The sequence below is a fragment of the Lynx rufus genome, unplaced genomic scaffold, assembly GCF_022079265.1.
Source record: "Lynx rufus isolate CCGP_SWC_20201006 ecotype Redwood Valley unplaced genomic scaffold, mLynRuf1.p SCAF_7, whole genome shotgun sequence".
NCBI classification, from domain to species: Eukaryota; Metazoa; Chordata; class Mammalia; order Carnivora; family Felidae; genus Lynx; species Lynx rufus.
The window spans coordinates 57,635,383-57,654,551 of NW_025814889.1; the positions used below are offsets into that span (position 1 = coordinate 57,635,383).

Consider the following 19,169-nt stretch of genomic DNA (forward strand, 5'->3'; position numbering starts at 1 on the left):
TGAAAACTGATAACTTTACCAACTCGGGAAGCCCGAGATGTGTGCCCAATAAATGTAAGCAGACATTATATCCTTCATAATCAGGGTAGAAGGAAGATGTGAACTGAATAAATGCTTGAAAAAAATCATAGCTTCTATTAGATGCAAAGATTGAAGTGTTAGACACCTTTAAGCTCAGCTTTCATTTAATTTATGGCTTTCCTTTCTGTAGTCTGAAGGGAGTGAAAAATTCTTCTCTCTAATTTTTTCCCCTTTCATGACTTGACCAGGAAGATGAAATCGGGGTACTTTAATTACCATTCAGAGCCAAAGGCTTGCCCTTTGATATGGAAATCCCACTTCTGTGACTGCCTTTTCCCCAGCCCCTTCTCCTTCCAGTTGCCCAACAGAATTTTAAGTAGCTTTGTCACCAGCTGATAGTAAAAGCTAACTGTAGCTCTTTCCTGTTAAGTTCTGTTTTGAGTTACACTATGTTTCTTTCACCAAATTGGAAAAGCTGAAAGCAAGAAAGGAGGGGGAGGGAAGGCAGCAAGAGATAGAGGGAAAGGGAGAAAGAGAGCGGATGTGAATGAGAGTATGACCAACTCTATCCATTAGAGTCACTCAATTATAGTTTCTACTCTGTCTGCATGAAGTGTGGCCCATCCTGCACAAAGCCTCTCACTTTAAACACACACACACAGAGCACAAACCGATGAAAGCTGCCATGTAGAGTTACCCCGTTATTGTCATCTGCCTGCTGTATGACTCCAGGCTTTGCTATAATTATTAATTGCACTTGTCAACTGTCATTAATTCCTCTTTAGCATCCCTGTCTTTGAGTAATTAGACAGAACAGCCTCACTGAGCTCATTGTTTAGAGTCCCTTGAAAGAGCCCACTGGGCTTTCTGCAGAGAAAACCATCAGGAATACAATAGAGCACTTCTCCCTTAACCCTTTGGAAGTGTGAATGGAAGGGAAAGTGCTCTCACAGGTTTGGGTGGCCTGCTTTACTTTGCGGGTGCATAAAGTCTCTGTCAACTACCCCTTACCTGGAACCATATTTTAAATGTTTCTTTCCAGCAGAGAAGAGGTATTTAAGTTAATTAAAAAGTCTTGGGGAAAACAAAATTTCCAAATTAACATCATCAAGTTTTTAATCATTTTCTCATTTATCTTATGCTTTCTATGTTGGCGAAGCCACATTTCTCAGAAATAATATTTCCCTGTTGATTACATACATCTACAGACACTGCAGCACACACACACACACACACACACACACACACACACACAAACACATACACGTGCAAAGTTTTTTCCAGGTGACTTTTGATTTCTCTAAGTTATAACTTAGATTCTAAATTTTAGATTGACAGGATTGAAGCTCCTTTTTATTTAGTCCTTTTACCCAGCCTCCTATATAATGAGTCAGTTGACAGTGCTTTAAATTGTACAACTGGTAGCTCTGAATACATTTTAAAATTTTATTTTAAGACCCCTACACTGAAAATTAGGCCATATTTGATGTTTGGCCCATGGTCTCTAGAAATTCCCTGAATTCATCCAGGGATACATTTTGTGCAATAATTCCAAATGAGAATTAATATGTTATCATTTTGAATCACATAATGCATAAGAAAGCACTATAAAAACTGTAAAGTGCTATAAAATGTCATATTAGTATTTTATCATTATTGGCTTATAAAACTAAACTCCTTTGATGCTGTTAAATCTATTTGCAGCTTTAACTTCTTTAAATATGTCAAGAATAAAAAATATTTAGCCATTTTCTAATAATAACACTGTTAATAACAATATCACAATAGTTATTTGTTATTAGTTTAAACCACTCATACAGTAAAACTTCTTGATCTAGCTGTTTCACTGAAAAGGAAAATCATATGAATTTCTCTTTAAAAATTTAAGGTCTATGTCATTTTAGAAAATACATGAGAGTAAATATGATCACTAGGGATCATTAGAGCTATTTCCTATACTATCTTAGCTATGAATTTTTTTCAGATACTGGGTGAGTACATTTTAAGAATAATAACATTTACTAAAGTCGAGATATGTGTTCTATATACTTCATATACATTAGTTCATTTAATGTTCAAATCTCTATGAAATAGGTACTATCATCTCAAATTTAGAAATAGGAAAACTAAGTAATGAGTAGTTAAGGAAGTCGTCCAAGATCACACAGCTAATGAATGGCTGTCAAGATCTGACAATCTAACTTCTCCAGGAGCTAAGATACTCTCCTATGCAGGTGTCCATTCAATAGGTAATAAATCGAGATTTGTGACTGTGTTTCCTAAAGAGCAAAATGTATTAATATATATGAAAAACTCGTCATAAAACTATGACATAAACATACACTGGACATCTTAGGAAGCATCCAATACAGTCAAAGTGAAACTGTGGTGGAGGTGGGGAAGAGACAGAAAATGAGTTTTGCAAATGTTGGATATTATTTCGGCTTTGGCACTGTTATCACTGTGTGTAAATGCTAGGTTAACATAAGAAAAATCCATTTTGATTTATACACACACAGACACACACACACAGACACACACATGTATTGAGTATTTACTACATAGCTAGTCTATGCTAAGTAGTATGTAAGGCACTGAAGAAATATAGAAGTATAAATTATGATTCCTAGCTAAAAGGAGTTGTCAGACTTACTGAAAGGACAGAATTTTGAGAACCACACAATTAACATACTACAAAGTGCTAAATGGAATACAATCAATAAAATAGATTAAATGAAAGATCTAAGATCAATGATGCTAGAAGAAGGAAAAATGTGACTTATTAAAAGGAAAAAAATTCTAAGTATCAGGGGCATCCAACAATGAATCAAGCTGATTTGATAAGCAATGAATATCTATCACTAAAAACACTTAAGTTAGGTAATGATCAATAATGAACAATATAAAAGATTTTCTGCAGTGGTGGTGAGGTTGAACCAGCCTAAATAATATTGTCTAATATCATCTTGCACGTCTTAGATTCCATAATCCCGTAAAATAAACTTTTAGCAAGGAAGGGAAACTTTATTTTGCTTGTTCTTTACAGAGAAGTCATCCTGAAGAAGTTTGGTATTGAATTTGACTTTGAATAATGAATTAGAGATTCAAAAGTGGTAATAAGAGTAAAATAAAAAAAAATAACTTACAAATAGAATTACACGTGCAAGGAGAGGAGCAGAAATAATAAACATGGAAAAGACAGCAAAAAAGCCCTACCTCACTGACATGAAGAACAACTTGGAGGAGCAGGCATGGTGGGGAGGGCGTAAGTGGCAGGGGGGGCAGCAAGTAAGAGAGTAAAAGCTGTCTCAGCAGAAAGGAGGCCAACTCTCAAAAGATCTGGTCAAGAGGTTTTTCATGGATTTAACTGTAAGAGAAGTAACTATGAGTTCGAGCCCCACATCAGGCCCTGCGCTGACAGCTTGGCACCTGCTTGGGATTCTGTCTCTCCCTCTCTTTGCCCCTCCTCTGCTTGCTCTCTCTCTCTCTCTCAAAATAAATAAACTTAAAAATAAAATACAATGCAGAATGGGAAAGAATAAGAAATACTAAATGTTAGAGAAAAAAATAACTATTGTATACCTAAAACAAGAGTACATTTTGTAACTTTCTTTTTATACCTTACTATTCTCCTTTTGCAATGCTTAAATAAATATGACTGAAATTTTTAGCAAAAAATTTAGTTGGAGGAGGTCCAAAAGCACAAACTTAAGTTATAAAATAAAATAAATAGGTCATGGGGATATCACGTACAGCATGGTGTTCTACATTTGAAAGTTGCTAAGATATATCTTAAAAGTCCTCATCACAGGGCTGCCAGGGTGGCTTAATCAGTTAAGTGATTGATTCTTGACTTCGGCTCAGGTCATGACCTCACAGTTGGTGGGTTCGAGCCCCGTGTCAGGCTCTGCATTGCCAATGCAAAGCTGGCTTGGGATTCTCTCTCTCCCTCTCTCTCTCTCCCATGTTCGCTCACTCTCTCTCAAAATAAATAAATAAACTTTAAAAAATGTCCTCATCACACAGAAAAATTTATAAGTACATATGGGGACCAATGTTAACTAGACTTATTGTGGTGATCATTTTGCAATATATACATATATCAAATCCTTATGTTGCAAACTTGAAACTAACATAATGTTATATGTCATTTATACCTCAATTAAAAGAAAAGCATACTATGGGGCGCCTGGGTGGCTCAGTCGGTTGAGCGCCCGACTTCGTCTCAGGTCACGATCTCACGGTTTGTGAGTTCGAGCCCCGCATTGGGCTCTGTGCTGACAGCTCAGAGCCTGGAGGCTGCTTTGGATTCTGTCTCCCTCTCTCTCTGCTCCTCGCCTGCTCACACTCTGTCTCTCTCTCAAAAACAAATACAGATTAATTTTTTTAAAAAAAAAAGAAAAACATACTTTATACAATGACCATATCTACTCAGGATAATACCGTATTTAACAAAAGGTAAGAGAGAAAGAAAGAACAGGAAAAAAAAAAAAGGAAAGACAGCTACCTGATGGACTCAGTGTGAACAAAGAGTGCATGAACTATAAATGACTCTATAGTGAAGTATCTATCATTCAGTCAAAATTATATTACTTAGATATGCCATGGCTATCAACAGCCATGCTCAGGAAATACATCTACCCTGTTTCTATTGGGGAACTGATATCACATTTTATTTTTGATCTTTTGAATTCCAATATTCCCTATTCTCCCCCAAAACCCATACCATAATACACATCAGAGAAATATTTATGAGATTGGACAAAACATGCTAAATATTGACATTTCCCCCATGGGGGAAAAAAATCAATGCCATCTTACTATTCATCAAATTAGACAAGATTACACATAAGCTCCTCAGGTTGAATTTGACAATATGAAATGTACAGATTGACATGTCACTACTGCCTTGATATTTCTAAGCCAAATAGAACTACACAGTTTTTCCTCTACACCGTTGATCATGCTGTCTCAATTCTCTCCTTATTTCCACCATTCAAGACCCAACTCAGATATCATGGTTTTAGCTATGTCTTTCTGGATTCCCACTTGTTCTCCACGGCTTTCACCCCCTGTCCATGAAACCACTTCCTCTTCTGATACAGGAAATACAACAGAGAACATCAATTAAAAGTCGGTTACACAAGTCACAGGTATCGTTAGATAAAAACAGACCAATTACTCGGTGGCAGCATAACTGGTAAAAGGAGTCAGAAATTTCTCCCAAATAGTTTTACAGAGTGGATGCTATAGGTTGCAATGAAAGATTTCTGCAGCACAACTCTTGGTAGTCATAGTGCATTTTTTGGGCTCTTATAGCAGCATTCAATCTGGACCTATGACACCACGCTAAAGCAGAGGTCATAAAGGGCATTTACTTGGGGTTATTGGAAAGTATTCAGGGACATACCTCTGCATCTCTGGCTTAGTTCAGAGGTAGACTTTGGAGCATCTCAAAAGAATTGCATATCCCTCAAACCATGTTCCGTAAATATTGCTTGTTGCCACTGGGTTTCTCCTAGATGCTGTGGGGCAACAGATTTGAAATTGTTTTCTCTGAAAGAAGTGGAGTTCAGATACTATACATGGCCAAACACTAAATCAAATGCCTACGATTAAACTAGTTGCAAGCTGACTCCCATCTTGAGAAAACTGGCATGCCTAGCAAAGACCACATCTGGATGCTAAGTACTCAGAATAGAGACATTGACCCTCTGCATTCTGCCTTTTAAAAGAGGGACTGATATAAACCACAATTTTTTTATCCATTCATCAGCTGATGGACATTGAGGCTCTTTCCATAATTTGGCTATTGTTGAGAGTGCTGCTATAAACATTGAGGTATAAGTGCCCCTATGCATCAGTACTCCTGTATCCCTTGGGTAAATTCCTAGCAGTGCTACTGCTGGGTCATAGGGTAGGTCTATTTTTAATTTTTTGAGGAACCTCCACACTGTTTTCCAGAGTGGCTGCACCAATTTGCATTCCCACCAACAGTGCAAGAGGGTTCCCGTTTCTCCACATCCTCTCCAGCATCTATAGTCTCCTGATTTGTTCATTTTGGCCACTCTGACTGGCGTGAGGTGATATCTGAATGTGGTTTTGATTTGTATTTCCCTGATGAGGAGTGACGTTGAGCATCTTTTTATGTGCCTGTTGGCCATCCGGATGTCTTCTTTAGAGAAGTGTCTATTCATGTTTTTGCCCATTTCTTCACTGGGTTATTTGTTTTTCAGGTGTGGAGTTTGGTGAGAAACTTAACAGAAACCCATGGGGGAAGGGAGGGAAAAAAAGAGGTTAGAGTGGAAGAGAGCCAAAGCATAAGAGACTCTTAAAAACTGAGAACAAACTGAGGGTTGATGGGGGGTGGGAGGGAGGGGAGGGTGGGTGATGGGTAATGAGGAGGGCACCTTTTGGGATGTGCACTGGGTGTTGTATGGAAACCAATTTGACAATGAACTTCATGTATTGAAAAAAATAAATAAATAAAAGAGGGACTGATATACTTTTGCCTTCCTCACCCCCACCTGCACCCCAGCACTTTCTAGCACTTTTGAAGCCCAGGATCTCATTTTACTTATTATTGTATCTTCTGCAGCAACCAGTATCATGCTTGGCACATTATGGTATGACTGTCACACAGAGATGCATCTTTGCTTCCTTCTTTTCAATCCAACTCCTTATACAACCTCTGATAAAATGCCGGAGTGGACAGATAAATGGTAGGCACACCCAACATGGGTTTCCATCAACATACGGGGCATGCATCCCATGCTGCCACCAAACTGACTCACAAAGAAATCATTAAAAATAAGATGAACCAATATAGAATGTGTTGAACTTTATTTCTGTCCATTCTGACTAATTTTGTTCAAGAAGAATTGAAAGCAGATGGTTAAAATCGAGAAAATAGACTAAAACCCTAGTTAATGACCATCTTGGAGACTGCTGTGCATGTACTTAATATATGTTTAACTAAGAGAAGCTTGCTAAGCAATATTTATATGTATAGTATTCTACTTTCTCAGGCTACTGTTTCAAACTAGTGCTTTCTCAAAGAAATTTTAAATCAGATTTCACCTCTGGTCACATTCCTGCACACTTGTACTTTCTAGGAGTTATGCAGCCTTAATCCTCTTGAAATTTTAGATCATAATTCCAAGAGTTATTAGGTTGGAAAACAGCTTCTGGGCAAGTGATGTTATTCAAAAAACTTTTTATACCAGAAATAATAGTTGGATTATTTCTGCCTCACAGATAGTCTTGAGGTCTGATTTTTAATATAATTCTGACATTAGTGTTCCTTCCTTTTCAATAACAATACTTCTAAAACAAAAGGGAAAGATGGGGGAATAAATAAAGAAAACACAATGGTTGTTAATAAATATAAAGGTTAAAATTAGATTTGACCTTCCTTTTCTGTACAGTTTACCCTATTCTTCTGTATTCCAATGACATTACATAAATACTTTGATATTCGTTATTTAAGGGTGTATCAATATCTTGAGTTCTTTTAAGTCTCTAGAAGTGTTACTCCTTTTTAAAGTTGCTGGTCATAATGTGTAAATTTTCTTTTAAAAACACTATTTATTTTTGAAAAGTTATTCCTATACCTAAAATTAAAATATTTACCTGTACTTTATTTCAGTACAGATAAAGTTTAAAAATAGAAAAAAAGGGGTTATGCACCAAAGTTCACTTATTTAAGTATCTAACTGAGTGTGTTAGTAATGGAAGAACATAGAATTCATTTTATAAAAGTTTCTTTCAGTCAAAAAAGACAAGTTCATCTGAACAATTTATCAAATATATTTTACTTTATTTTAATAATCTGCTGCATCCAATGGGTGTAATAATCACTTTTTCATTGAGGTGTTTGGTTATAAAAATGAGAATAAAGGGGGAAGTGCAGGAGACTTTAAAAAATCCAACTGTAGACACATCTGTAAATTCAGGGACATGATTTATGCTCACAATAATGAGTTAACTGTGTCATTAAAGAAAAGTGACTATAGAAACAATAGAACAGTACTGGAAGAATTTAATGATGGTTTTTAAAAGGCAAATGTTTTCAATTTTTTTTTAACATTTATTTATTTTTGAGAGAGAGAGAGAGAGACAGAGACAGAATGCAAGTGGGGGAGAGGCAGAGAGAGACACAGAATCTGAAGCAGACTCTAGGCTCTGAGCTGTTAGCACAGAGCCCAGTGTGGGGCTTAAACTAATGAACTGTGAGATCATGACCTGAGCCGAAGTCCAACGCTTAACAGACTGAGCCAACCAGGTGCCCCAGTAAATATATATTTTTTAAGTGTTTATTTATTTATTTTGAGAGAGTGAGAAAGAGCAGGGGAGGGGCAGAGAGAGAGAATCTCAAGCAGGCTCCATGCTGTCAGCACAGAGCCCAAAGAGGGGCTTAGTCTCAGAGCTGTGAGACAATGACCTGAGCTAAAATTAAGAGTCAGATGCTTAACCAACTGAGCTACCCGGGTGCCCCAAAGCAAATATCTTAACAAGGAATAGTATCTATGGTCCATTATATAAGATTTAGAATTTATTTTCAAAGGATTCTAAAAATCTTATTTCTGGGGTATTATTCTCAGCAATAATGGGACCAAGTGGAATTCGCATGAAGGCAAAAGTTAGCACAACATGAAGAACTGAATTTTATGAATAAACCCTGAATAAACATGTTGGCAGTGTTATAGCATTTTATCCTAACCGTATCGACTTTAATGTATTAAAAATTCTGAAAAACACTTTTCCTCTTGATTTTTTCCCAATTCAAAATCAGTACAAAGAATTTAAATATGTTTATACAGCAATCTGTGTATATAGAAAATGCTCTCATTAGAAAAACTACGTATGAAGTACTAATGTTATCGTTGTCAAAATTCCTATGTCATTTTTCACAGAAATAGAAAAACAACCTTAAAATTTGTATGGAACAACAACCAAAAAAAAAAAAACCTCCAAATAACCAAAGCAATACTGAGGATAAAGAACAAAGCTGGAGATATCGCACTTCCTAATTTCAAACTATACTACAAAGCTACAGTAATTAAAACAGTATGGTACTGGCATAAAAATAGACACAAAGACCAATGGAACTGAATTGAGAACCCATAAATAAATCTCTGCTGATAGAGTCAACTAATATTTGACAAGGGAGCCAAAAATATTCAATGGGAAAAGGATCCTCTCTTTATTAAATGGTGCTGGGAAAACTGGACAACCACAAGCGGAAGAATAAAATTGAGCCCCTATCTTACACCATTCACAAAAATTAACTTAAAATGCATAGACTTGAACATGAGACCTAAAACTGTAAAACTCCAAGAAGAAAATGCAGGGGGAAAGTTCCTGATGTATGGATTAGTACATGGATGCATACAGTTAAAATACATGCATCTTTCCTTGAAATAAAAGTAATATATGTTTATTGAAGAAAGGCAACTGGGGCACCTGGGTAGCCCAGTCGGTTAAGCATCTGACTCTTGGTCTCAGCTCAAGTCATGTTCTCATGGCTTTTGAGTTTGAGCCCCACGTCAGGCCCCGTGCTGTCAGTGCAGAGCCTGCTTAGGATTTTCTCTCTCTCCCTTTTTCTCTGGATTCCCTCACTTGTACTTTCCCTCTCAAAATAAATAAATAATGTATTTTAAAAAGAAAGAAACAAAGGCAACTAACACATGTAATCAAAAAGGTGAAAATTTTAAAAATCAGCCATAGTTCTTTTTTTTTTTTTTTTTTTTTCAACGTTTATTTATTTTTGGGACAGAGAGAGACAGAGCATGAACGGGGGAGGGGCAGAGAGAGAGGGAGACACAGAATCGGAAACAGGCTCCAGGCTCTGAGCCATCAGCACAGAGCCCGACGCGGGGCTCGAACTCACGGACTGCGAGATCGTGACCTGGCTGAAGTCGGACGCTTAACCGACTGCGCCACCCAGGCGCCCCAGATCAGCCATAGTTCTTTAATCTAGACATATCCTTTCTGCATTTTTCATATCTTCTTCCAGAACTTTTGTTCTATGCATGATCCACACACCTCTGTGTGTGTGTGTTCGTGTGCGTGCATGTAACCACATATCCACTCAATAAATATTTACCATTGCCCAGGTTCTGGCTTCCCATGTTATTACATCATTTTTAAATTTTTTTTCATTTTATATATTTTAGAGAGGGATGGAGAGAGCAAACGCAAGCAGGGGAGAGGCAGACAGAAACAGAGAGAGAATTGCAAGCAGGCTCCATGCTGTCAACACAGAGCCTGATGCAAGGCTTGATCTCACAAACCATGAGATCATGACCTGAGCTAAAAAAAGAGTTGGATGCTTAACCGACTGAGTCACCCAGGTGCCCCTACATCATTTTTACATGAAATTAATATTCCATCACATATACACACAATTTTTTTAACATAGAGCCAATTTTAATATGTTGATTGTTTCCAATTTTATGTTACTATAAACACCATATATGAAACGTTAACTAACTTCCTAGAAGCACAAACGTCAACATTAACTGATTTTAATGTGTACTGTGTGAAACGAATCTTTGGTGCAGGGATGCAAATGACACCACCAGCCTCAGTCAAGGACAGGCCTAATCTCACTGCAATCTTGTCTGCATTGGTTATTGCAGCATTTTTCATCTTTTCTAATTTGTTAAATGAACTATCTCAACTGATTTGTATTTCATGAATTTTACAAAAATCAAACATTTGATATGTTTAATCCCCATTTGAATCCTATTAACTGAATATTCAAATTATTTTTCTACTTTTCTATTAATTTATAAGCAGTTTAAGTTATATTTTATTTACATACATTGAATATATAACATTTCCAATAGTTTTAGCAAAAATAGCACTTTATATCAATAAACCTAATATATTGCAAATATATTTCTCATTTCCTTATTTGCTTGTTTTGTCAGTCTTACCATTTAAGAAGCCAAAAAGCTTTTATGTTTATGTGATCAAACCTAACAACATTTTTCTTTGTGACTTCTGCCTTTGGTATAATGGTTAAAAATAACTTCTAACCCTCCCCACACTTACATAAATATTCACCAACACTATCTCTTAATACTCTTATAGTGTCTTCTATTAAAAATTTAAATCTTTAATCCTTCCAGAATTTATATTGGTAATGGCACAGGAATTGAATTTAACTATTTTTCTAAATAGTTAGAAAATTGTCCTTAAACCATTCCTTTCACACAGATTTGAAATGCCTACAATGACACTTGTATCAAAAAGCTTTAAGAGGGAATGAAATTCCCTAATTACAGGTCAAACATCATGTTTATATTATGTTATGCTATGTCATGTCACATCATATTATATTTTAAAACACCAATTATTCACTATAAAATATGGGTTTTTTTTTTTTAATTTTCTACAAGATGCCGAGATACATGCATCATCTAGGAAAGTAAAAAAAACTTCATGGTTCATAATTACATTAAAAATTAAGAAATATTTATTACACTTCATAATGATTCCCAGCAATTCAACATCACTAATTTATGCAAAATGTATTTTCATTTACAGAATGTGACCGTGGGCAAGACTTCTTCCATTGAGAAGATGTATAACCTAATTATGAAAAAGTTCTATGGAGACAGTTTTGGTTCAAGGTTTTTTCTCAAATTAAATTATTATTGTTAGAACTGCTTCTCTGTTGCTTAGTGTTCTAAAGTAAGACACAAAAATAAACAATGGCTTGCTTATATACATCATTTAAAAAATTTCTGGTCAACAGTTCATGCCATTATTTTACTTGGAAGGAAAAATTCTCTTAATTATAAACAATTGCTGAATAAGAGAACAATGATCAAACATTGTTATTAAATTATTAAGACATATATTATCATCTGACTTTAAAAACCAATAAACTCTAAATTTCCTATAACTTTTGGATGATTCTCATTCATCATTCCTTATCAATCAGAAGCTGAAAGCCATAGCCAAAGGAATTATACATAGACCATTCCTTTCTGCCAGACATTTTAGGGCTGTTTCAAGTACATCAGCAATAGCTACTCAAAGAGCAATATCTTGTTCCAAGACCAGTACAATGGAGCATCTCTACACGACTGCATTATGTTACTTAAATTGATATACATTTTGAAACGAACTCTGCAATTCAAATTGTGCTAATAAAATTCCTCCACTGCATATGTAATACATTCGAAACACCCAGAAAATAAGCTTAATAATTTTATGCAAAACTATTCAGATGGATATTAGAGATTTGTAGGTAGAGCATGAAGATGATCAAGTATAATCAGGCATTTATACAAATAAGTTTGAGTTAAGGAAAAAAATGATACAAGTACAGTGCTCAGTCGATTAAGCGTCTGACTGGATTTTGGCTCTTGGGTCATGATCTCATGGTTCGTGAGTTGGAGCCCCTTGCGCTGACAGATTCCCTCCTTTTGTCCCTCCCCTGCTCGTGCGCATGCCCATGATCCCTCTGTCAAAATAAACTGTAGGAAAAAAAAAAAAGTATAGTGCCCTTAGATTTAATAGGCTGTTAGCATGCTTTTCATGGTGTTGTTACTTACAACGTTTCATTAACTTGAGAAAACTAAGCTGAAAGTTTATCAAAATGAAGATATTCCAGAAATTGAGGTGCAACAATAAAGTACGATCTACAATGATGTATCAAGGGTTATTAAAAAGAATGAGATATAGAAATTTGATACCATTCAGGAAATATATAATCACATGATGAGTTATTAATTAACAAGGGATTCAAATCAAAGACCAGCTTTGAATCTGTTCTACCATATGGTACAATAGAACTGTGGGTCAGGTTGTAGAGCATGGACGATTAGTTGTACAAGTAAGTAGTATCACAAGCCCTGTACTAATATAAATGTACAAATCAGTGCCTCCTTCCTTTTTAAAAAATCATAACTGGTGTTTATATTTCAAAGTGTCGTTGGATTTTCCTATGGCCTTTCAGTCTTCCTAATTACTATGTGTTCAGAGTTATGCACATTTTTATCCACAGGTGACAGACCTTTTTAAAACCAACTTCAATCACATTCAGTATTTTGTTTTGGTGGTGGTTTTTTGTTGTTGTTGTTGTTGTTGTTTTTCCCTTAAACTGCCACCTACATTAAGATGTAAGACTGTGCTGCTTGGAGTTCTCATTAATGTTGCACAATTTAGATGATAGATTTGTCAACAAAGTGGCTCATGCTCAAAGGCCAGTGAACCCTGTTGGGATAAATGCCTTAAAAATTGTATATTGCGAAGTAATCTTTAATTATAAAGAACTCACTTGACAATTTGCAATATATTGGGATTATTTTCCTTTTTCAAGCAATAAAGAGTTTTACTCTCTATATTAGGGTGACTGAGGAAAAAAAGTGATTGGATTTGATAAATAGTTAAAGCAAAGAGCTTGCTTATTTGCAAGTAAAAGAGAAAGGTGACCAAAAGTCATGTACAAATAACAACTATTCAGGATCGCAAATTATTAACTAGCTAAATGGTTAAAGCAAATAACTATAAATGCAGTGACATTTTAAAAGAATGTTAACGCAGAAGGAGATAAGCAAAGCAAAAATAACTGCTATCAATGTTTTAACTAACCACTATCCTCAATTTACCTCTGCAAAATCTTGGATTCCCAACATCTATGTAAAGTACTTACTTTTGTTGTGTAATTTTTGTTCAATGGAGTATAAAATCTGATATTCAACTAAGCCCTTTTGTGGGTATTGTTGACATGTGCAAAAGGATATTTTAACATTGCAACACATTTGAAAACATACATAAATATTCATAATTCTATAGCTTGTAAACATTTTCCTTCTATTCAATCTAATGGCAATGTCTTAATCCTTCATTACATTTCTTTTTTTTTAATTTAAGTTTATTTATCTATTTTGAGAGAGACAGAGCGTGCACACAGCAGGGTCAGAAAGAGGGAGACAATCCCAAGCAGGCTCCATACCAACCGCGTGTAGCCCCAATCAGGGCTTGACCCATGAACCGTAAGATCATGACTTGAGCCTAAGTTGGATGCTTAACTAAGCCACCCACGTGTCCCAGTGATCATGACTTTTGTTTGGTAATATTTGGTTGATATTTTTTCCATTTATATTCATGAGAGGAATTTCCCTGTAAATGCACTTTTTCAAGTGATACTTACCAAGTTTTGTACCAAGTTTCCATGACCTGATAAAGTAAGTTTGAGATTATCACTTCTGTTTTTTAAAAAACAACTTATGTAAAATTAGAATTATTTCTTCCTTGAATTTGTCTGTGAAGCAACCTGGGTCTGGAATTTTTTTTTATAGGACGATTTTTGATTACTGAATTCAGTTACTTTAATGGTTACAGAACTATTCAGGTTCTCCATTTCTTTTTGAGTAAATTTTGCTACACTGTATTTTTCTAGGAATTTGACCATTCATCCAATTCTTCATATTTACCAATATAAACTTGGTAACATAACGTTCATAATATTTATTACTGGCTACTTAATATCTGCACACTTGTGATATAGCTTCAGTCATTCTTGATACTGGTTACGTGCCCTTTATCACTTGCTCTCTGGTCTCATCAGAGGACTGGAAAATTTATTCATCTTTTACAACAATCAATTTTTGGAATTGGAATACTGGAATCAAATATTTTGGAAATATGACAACTTCCCACTTTGTTAATTTTGCTCTTGCTTTAATTCACTCCTAGTGTTTATTACTTTGAGTTTTTCTTTTTGCTTTTTTTGAAATGCCTCTTTATTTTCACCCTCTTTTCTCGTAACAGTTAAGATATAAATTTCCCATTAAGTACTTCTTTTAGGCATTCTACAATTGTTGTATAAAGTTCAATTTCCTTAGAATATTTAAAATTACTATTGTGATTTCTCTGGAATTTTGAAACTTATTTTCTAGCTATACATTTTTAAAAATTATTTGCAACTTGATTTCTAATGAAATTGGTAGAATTCCAATTCTTTTAAAAATGGTTGAGACCTATTTTATGACTCAGCATACAACCAATTTTTATAACTTTTCCACGTATTCTTCAAAATAATATGTGTTTTGCAGTTGTATGCCAGGTTCTATATATGTCTATGAGGTCAAGTTTCTTACTTTTGTCTTTCAACTCTATATCCTTACTGATTTTTTCTGTCTACTTTATTCCATCAATTACTAAAAGTAGGTTAAAATGCTATTGTGGATTTGCTTATTTCTCCTTGCTGTTTTGGCAATTTATCCTTAATATATTTTGAGATTATGTTATTGTGGGCATTTAGGCTTTAAATTATTATATCTTCCTATTGAATTGAAACTTCAATTATTTACAAAGTGACTCTATCTCCAGTAATGGTTTCAGCTTTAAACCACTGCTGAATCAGTACAGTTACACCAGTATCCACGTGATAAATATTAGCATGGTACAGTGTCTTCTATTATTATTTACATTTCACACGTGAGGAATTGGTGGCTAAGGAACATACCCAAGAGAGACAGCCATCAGTGGTGCAATCAGGAACTCAAACAGTGTGTCTCCCAAGTCTATGCCTCTCAACATCATAGTTCTCTTGTAAGTTCTAAAGAGTCAAGTCAGCTTAGGTTCGGGGGGGGGGGGGGGGGAGGCGGGAATGCTCTCACTCTAATTTCTGCAAAGGATTTCTCATGAATTGCTCTCTAATTTGATTTTTTATTTAGCTTTGAGTTAAATTCTCACTCCTTTAATATTCTAAGTTAACATAACACTTAAAAGTTCCTTAACACACACACACAAAGAAACATTCTTAATCCAGAACTGCAATACTCAACCTCTTTCACTGATACACAAGAAAGAGAAGTCTCTAAATGTTCTGCTCTTTGCCTTTCAAATAGGCACAATTACCAACAACTTCCATGTGCTTGACGCACACCACTGAACTGCAGCACAGTATCTCAATCTGCCCTAACCCATGTTGGCTGCAATATGATCAAGATTTCTGAGTGACCAAATGGCTCTACTGAGAGGGAACACTTATTGCAACCTGACTGCAGGAAAAAGTCAAAAAGGATAGGTGCTAAGCTGTTTCATCTCTCCTTGAATAGACATATTTAGTATTTTTATTAACAGGAACATTAGGCAACATATAAGCCTTTTGGAATTTCATATGTCTTCTACGTCTCAAATTTTAATATCAAATCATACTTATTCAAAAAAATTGTGTAAACTATGAAGAAAATTAAAATTGGTCATGATTCCATGATCTAGAGCTAATAATATTTGATGTATTAACTTTTAAGTATTGTTTTCTGTCAATTTTATGTATTTGCAATATATATGTATAAGTGAATGTATATGTGTGTGCATGTACATAAGTGTGCACACACACAAATTTATATAATGTATCTTTAATGTGGATTCTGACTTGTTAACTTAATATTGTATTATGCATAATTTCATGTGTCCTTAAAAATTCTTTAAAAATATTTTATTGACTGTGTAAAATAAATGTACTCAAATTTATCCAACTACTGCTTCATGCTGGATAATTTAGTCAATCTCAAAATTTTCGCATCATAAATATATGAAAATGAACAAATATATTTATATAAATTTTGTCTCTTTCTTTAATTGTTTCATTAAGTTAGATTCCTGGAAGTGAAACTGCCAAATACTGTTAATTGGGCCCAATATCCAGTCTCTTATTCTTCCACTGTAATAACTTCCCCAGACTTATCTCCCAGAATAAAAACTACATTTTCCAGCCTTTTTAAGCATGGCTTGGTTGTTATGATGACATTCTAGCCAATGAAATGTAAACGGAAGGGATGTCAATACCTTCCAGAAGATTTCCTTAAAGGGAGGGAGCATGATCTTCTCCTACTGATACTTCCTTCTTGTTGCTAGGCTAGGGACAGGATTACTGGAATACCAATTCTGGACATTCTAAAACACTAGGTAACAGTCCCGTGTTCAGAGTAACAGAGCAAGAGACGAAGGATCTGGGTCCCTCATGACCGTGGAACCATCCAACCAGCTCTGAACTGCCTACACAGACTTCACAGACTTTGCAAAGAGAAATACACGTCTACTTTTTTTTTTTAACTATTTCAGATGACTTATAATCAAATCATTTCCAAACTAGTGGAAATTTTACGTAGAATGCTTTGGAAACATTTAAGGCTCATATCAGAGATGGCCAAATCACTTCTTGAAAAGTTGAACAAATATAACCTTTTCCCAACATTATTAAAAGTACCCATCTCCCCACATTCTTGTTACAACATTATCCTTCCAAACTGTTTTTTTTTTTTTTACTGGTTAGATAGTAAGTAGAGCATAACTCTGCATTTCTCTTATTAGCATACTGCATTAGAATTGTATTCCTCATAAATTGTTTGTTCTTACATTTTATCGTTTATGTTTTTAATTTATTTTTTAACATCTATTTATTTTTGAGAGACAGAAAGAGACAGAACGTGAGCGGGGGAGGGGCAGAGAGAGAGGGAGGCACAGAATCCAAAGCAGGCTCTAGGCTCTGAGCTGTCAAACCACGGGGCTTGAACTCACAAACCATGAGATGATGACCTGAGCAGAAGTCGGAGGCTCAACCCACCGAGCCACCCAGGTGCCCCCTTACATTTTCTCTTTTAAATTAAGATGTTAGTGCCTTCTGATACTAAGACCCGTTTACATGTGATGTTCACTATATTTATTAGAAGTAGCCCCAGGTTTACACTTGCTGTTTAATTGTATTGATATTGGTGTTTTCACTTGTAAAACTACACAAGTTTCATATTTGCAATAATCCATTTGTGACCTATTCCACTTCTGTTAGCATAAAAATCCATTACTCACAATGCTTTCTTCCATATTATATTGTTTGATTTGTCTATGAAAATATGAAGTCTTATTTATAGATACTTTAAGGATATTATTTAGGTTTTAACAATTAATTTTTAAAGAAGTTAACCAACACAATTGATTCTAACGGTTTTCACAAATAAACTTGCATCTTGAAGTTCTACAAACATAAGTCATAAGACCTTAAGAGTCGATTAGCGAATAAGTTTTAGTCCACTATGCAAAAAGATTATTTTTCCATAATTCATTTTAAGAAAAACAAAAAAAGAATTCCTTTTCCATCTTATTCGTGACAAACTTCTAAACAAAGGCTCCCTTACCTCCAACCTTTTCTGATGTCACCCACATGATAGTCAGCCAGGGGATAATAAAAGGATTTTCAAGTGTGGGTCTGTGGTCAAACTTTCAGTTCCTGTTCCCAGAGTGTAACTTTTTTTGAAAAGACAAACAAGCATTTCATAAATGCACTCACAGATAGATGCCCACTAAATATTTCTGCCAAGCAAATTGAAAAAATATCTGTTTGGCCTGAGCAAAATTGCATTTTTGTATGTGTGTTTACAAAAGCGTACCCCAGGGTACTTAATAGCCAATGGAAATTTTTATAAAATGTGTGACCTACCCATTGTGACCCAAAATATTTCCTTTGTAGCAACAACAAAAAAGCAGGAACAAATGTTTTAATGTTTCTCCGTTTTTCAATGGAGACAAAAAGCTTCCACAACTTCAAGAAAAGTATATCTCATTAAGAAAACTAAAAGAAATGTTGCTATCATCTGCTAGTTTAGACACTACCTTCATAATGAGTTTCCAAATTATAATTACAAATCCAGTTATCATTTGAATATAAAAGATTATGTACTATAGTTTTCTATGCATATGTCATGTATTTTACTTATAAATTAAAAAAATAAGAGAAGGCATATAAACTCTCCAGTTTTGTGAAGTAGTAAGTGTACTAATCGATTTTTCAAAGGTGTGCATTATGTATTTTATGAATATACCTTTTTCCTACCCAGTGCAGTGCCAAAGTTCTCTGTTCAGCTTTCAGAATCTTGTAAACAGATTCACACAGGAATTGTGTCATCAGCAAGAGGAATCCTAGAAAAAATAAAACACCATTACCAATGCATTGTTCCATGGGGTGTCTGGGTGGCTCAGTAGGTTAAGCATCTGACTTCAGCTAGGTCATGATCTCCTGCAGATTCTGTGTCTCCCTCTCTCTCTCTCTGCCTCTCCCCTGCTCACACTCTGTCTCTCTCTCTCAAAAATAAATAAACATTAAAAAAATGTTTAGGGGTGCC

The 19,169-nt window shown here is 35.1% G+C and overlaps 1 long non-coding RNA gene across 1 annotated transcript in view; it reads right to left on the reverse strand.

Moving 5' to 3' along the window:
- Nucleotides 1-18,944, reverse strand: part of LOC124502549 (uncharacterized) — a 181,358-nt gene extending 162,414 nt beyond the window's left edge. Inside the window, exon 1 of the long non-coding RNA XR_006959934.1 lies at nt 18,870-18,944. This is a non-coding gene — a long non-coding RNA (uncharacterized LOC124502549). The remainder of the gene's footprint in view (nt 1-18,869) is intronic.
- Between the last annotated feature and the right edge of the window lie 225 nt (nt 18,945-19,169).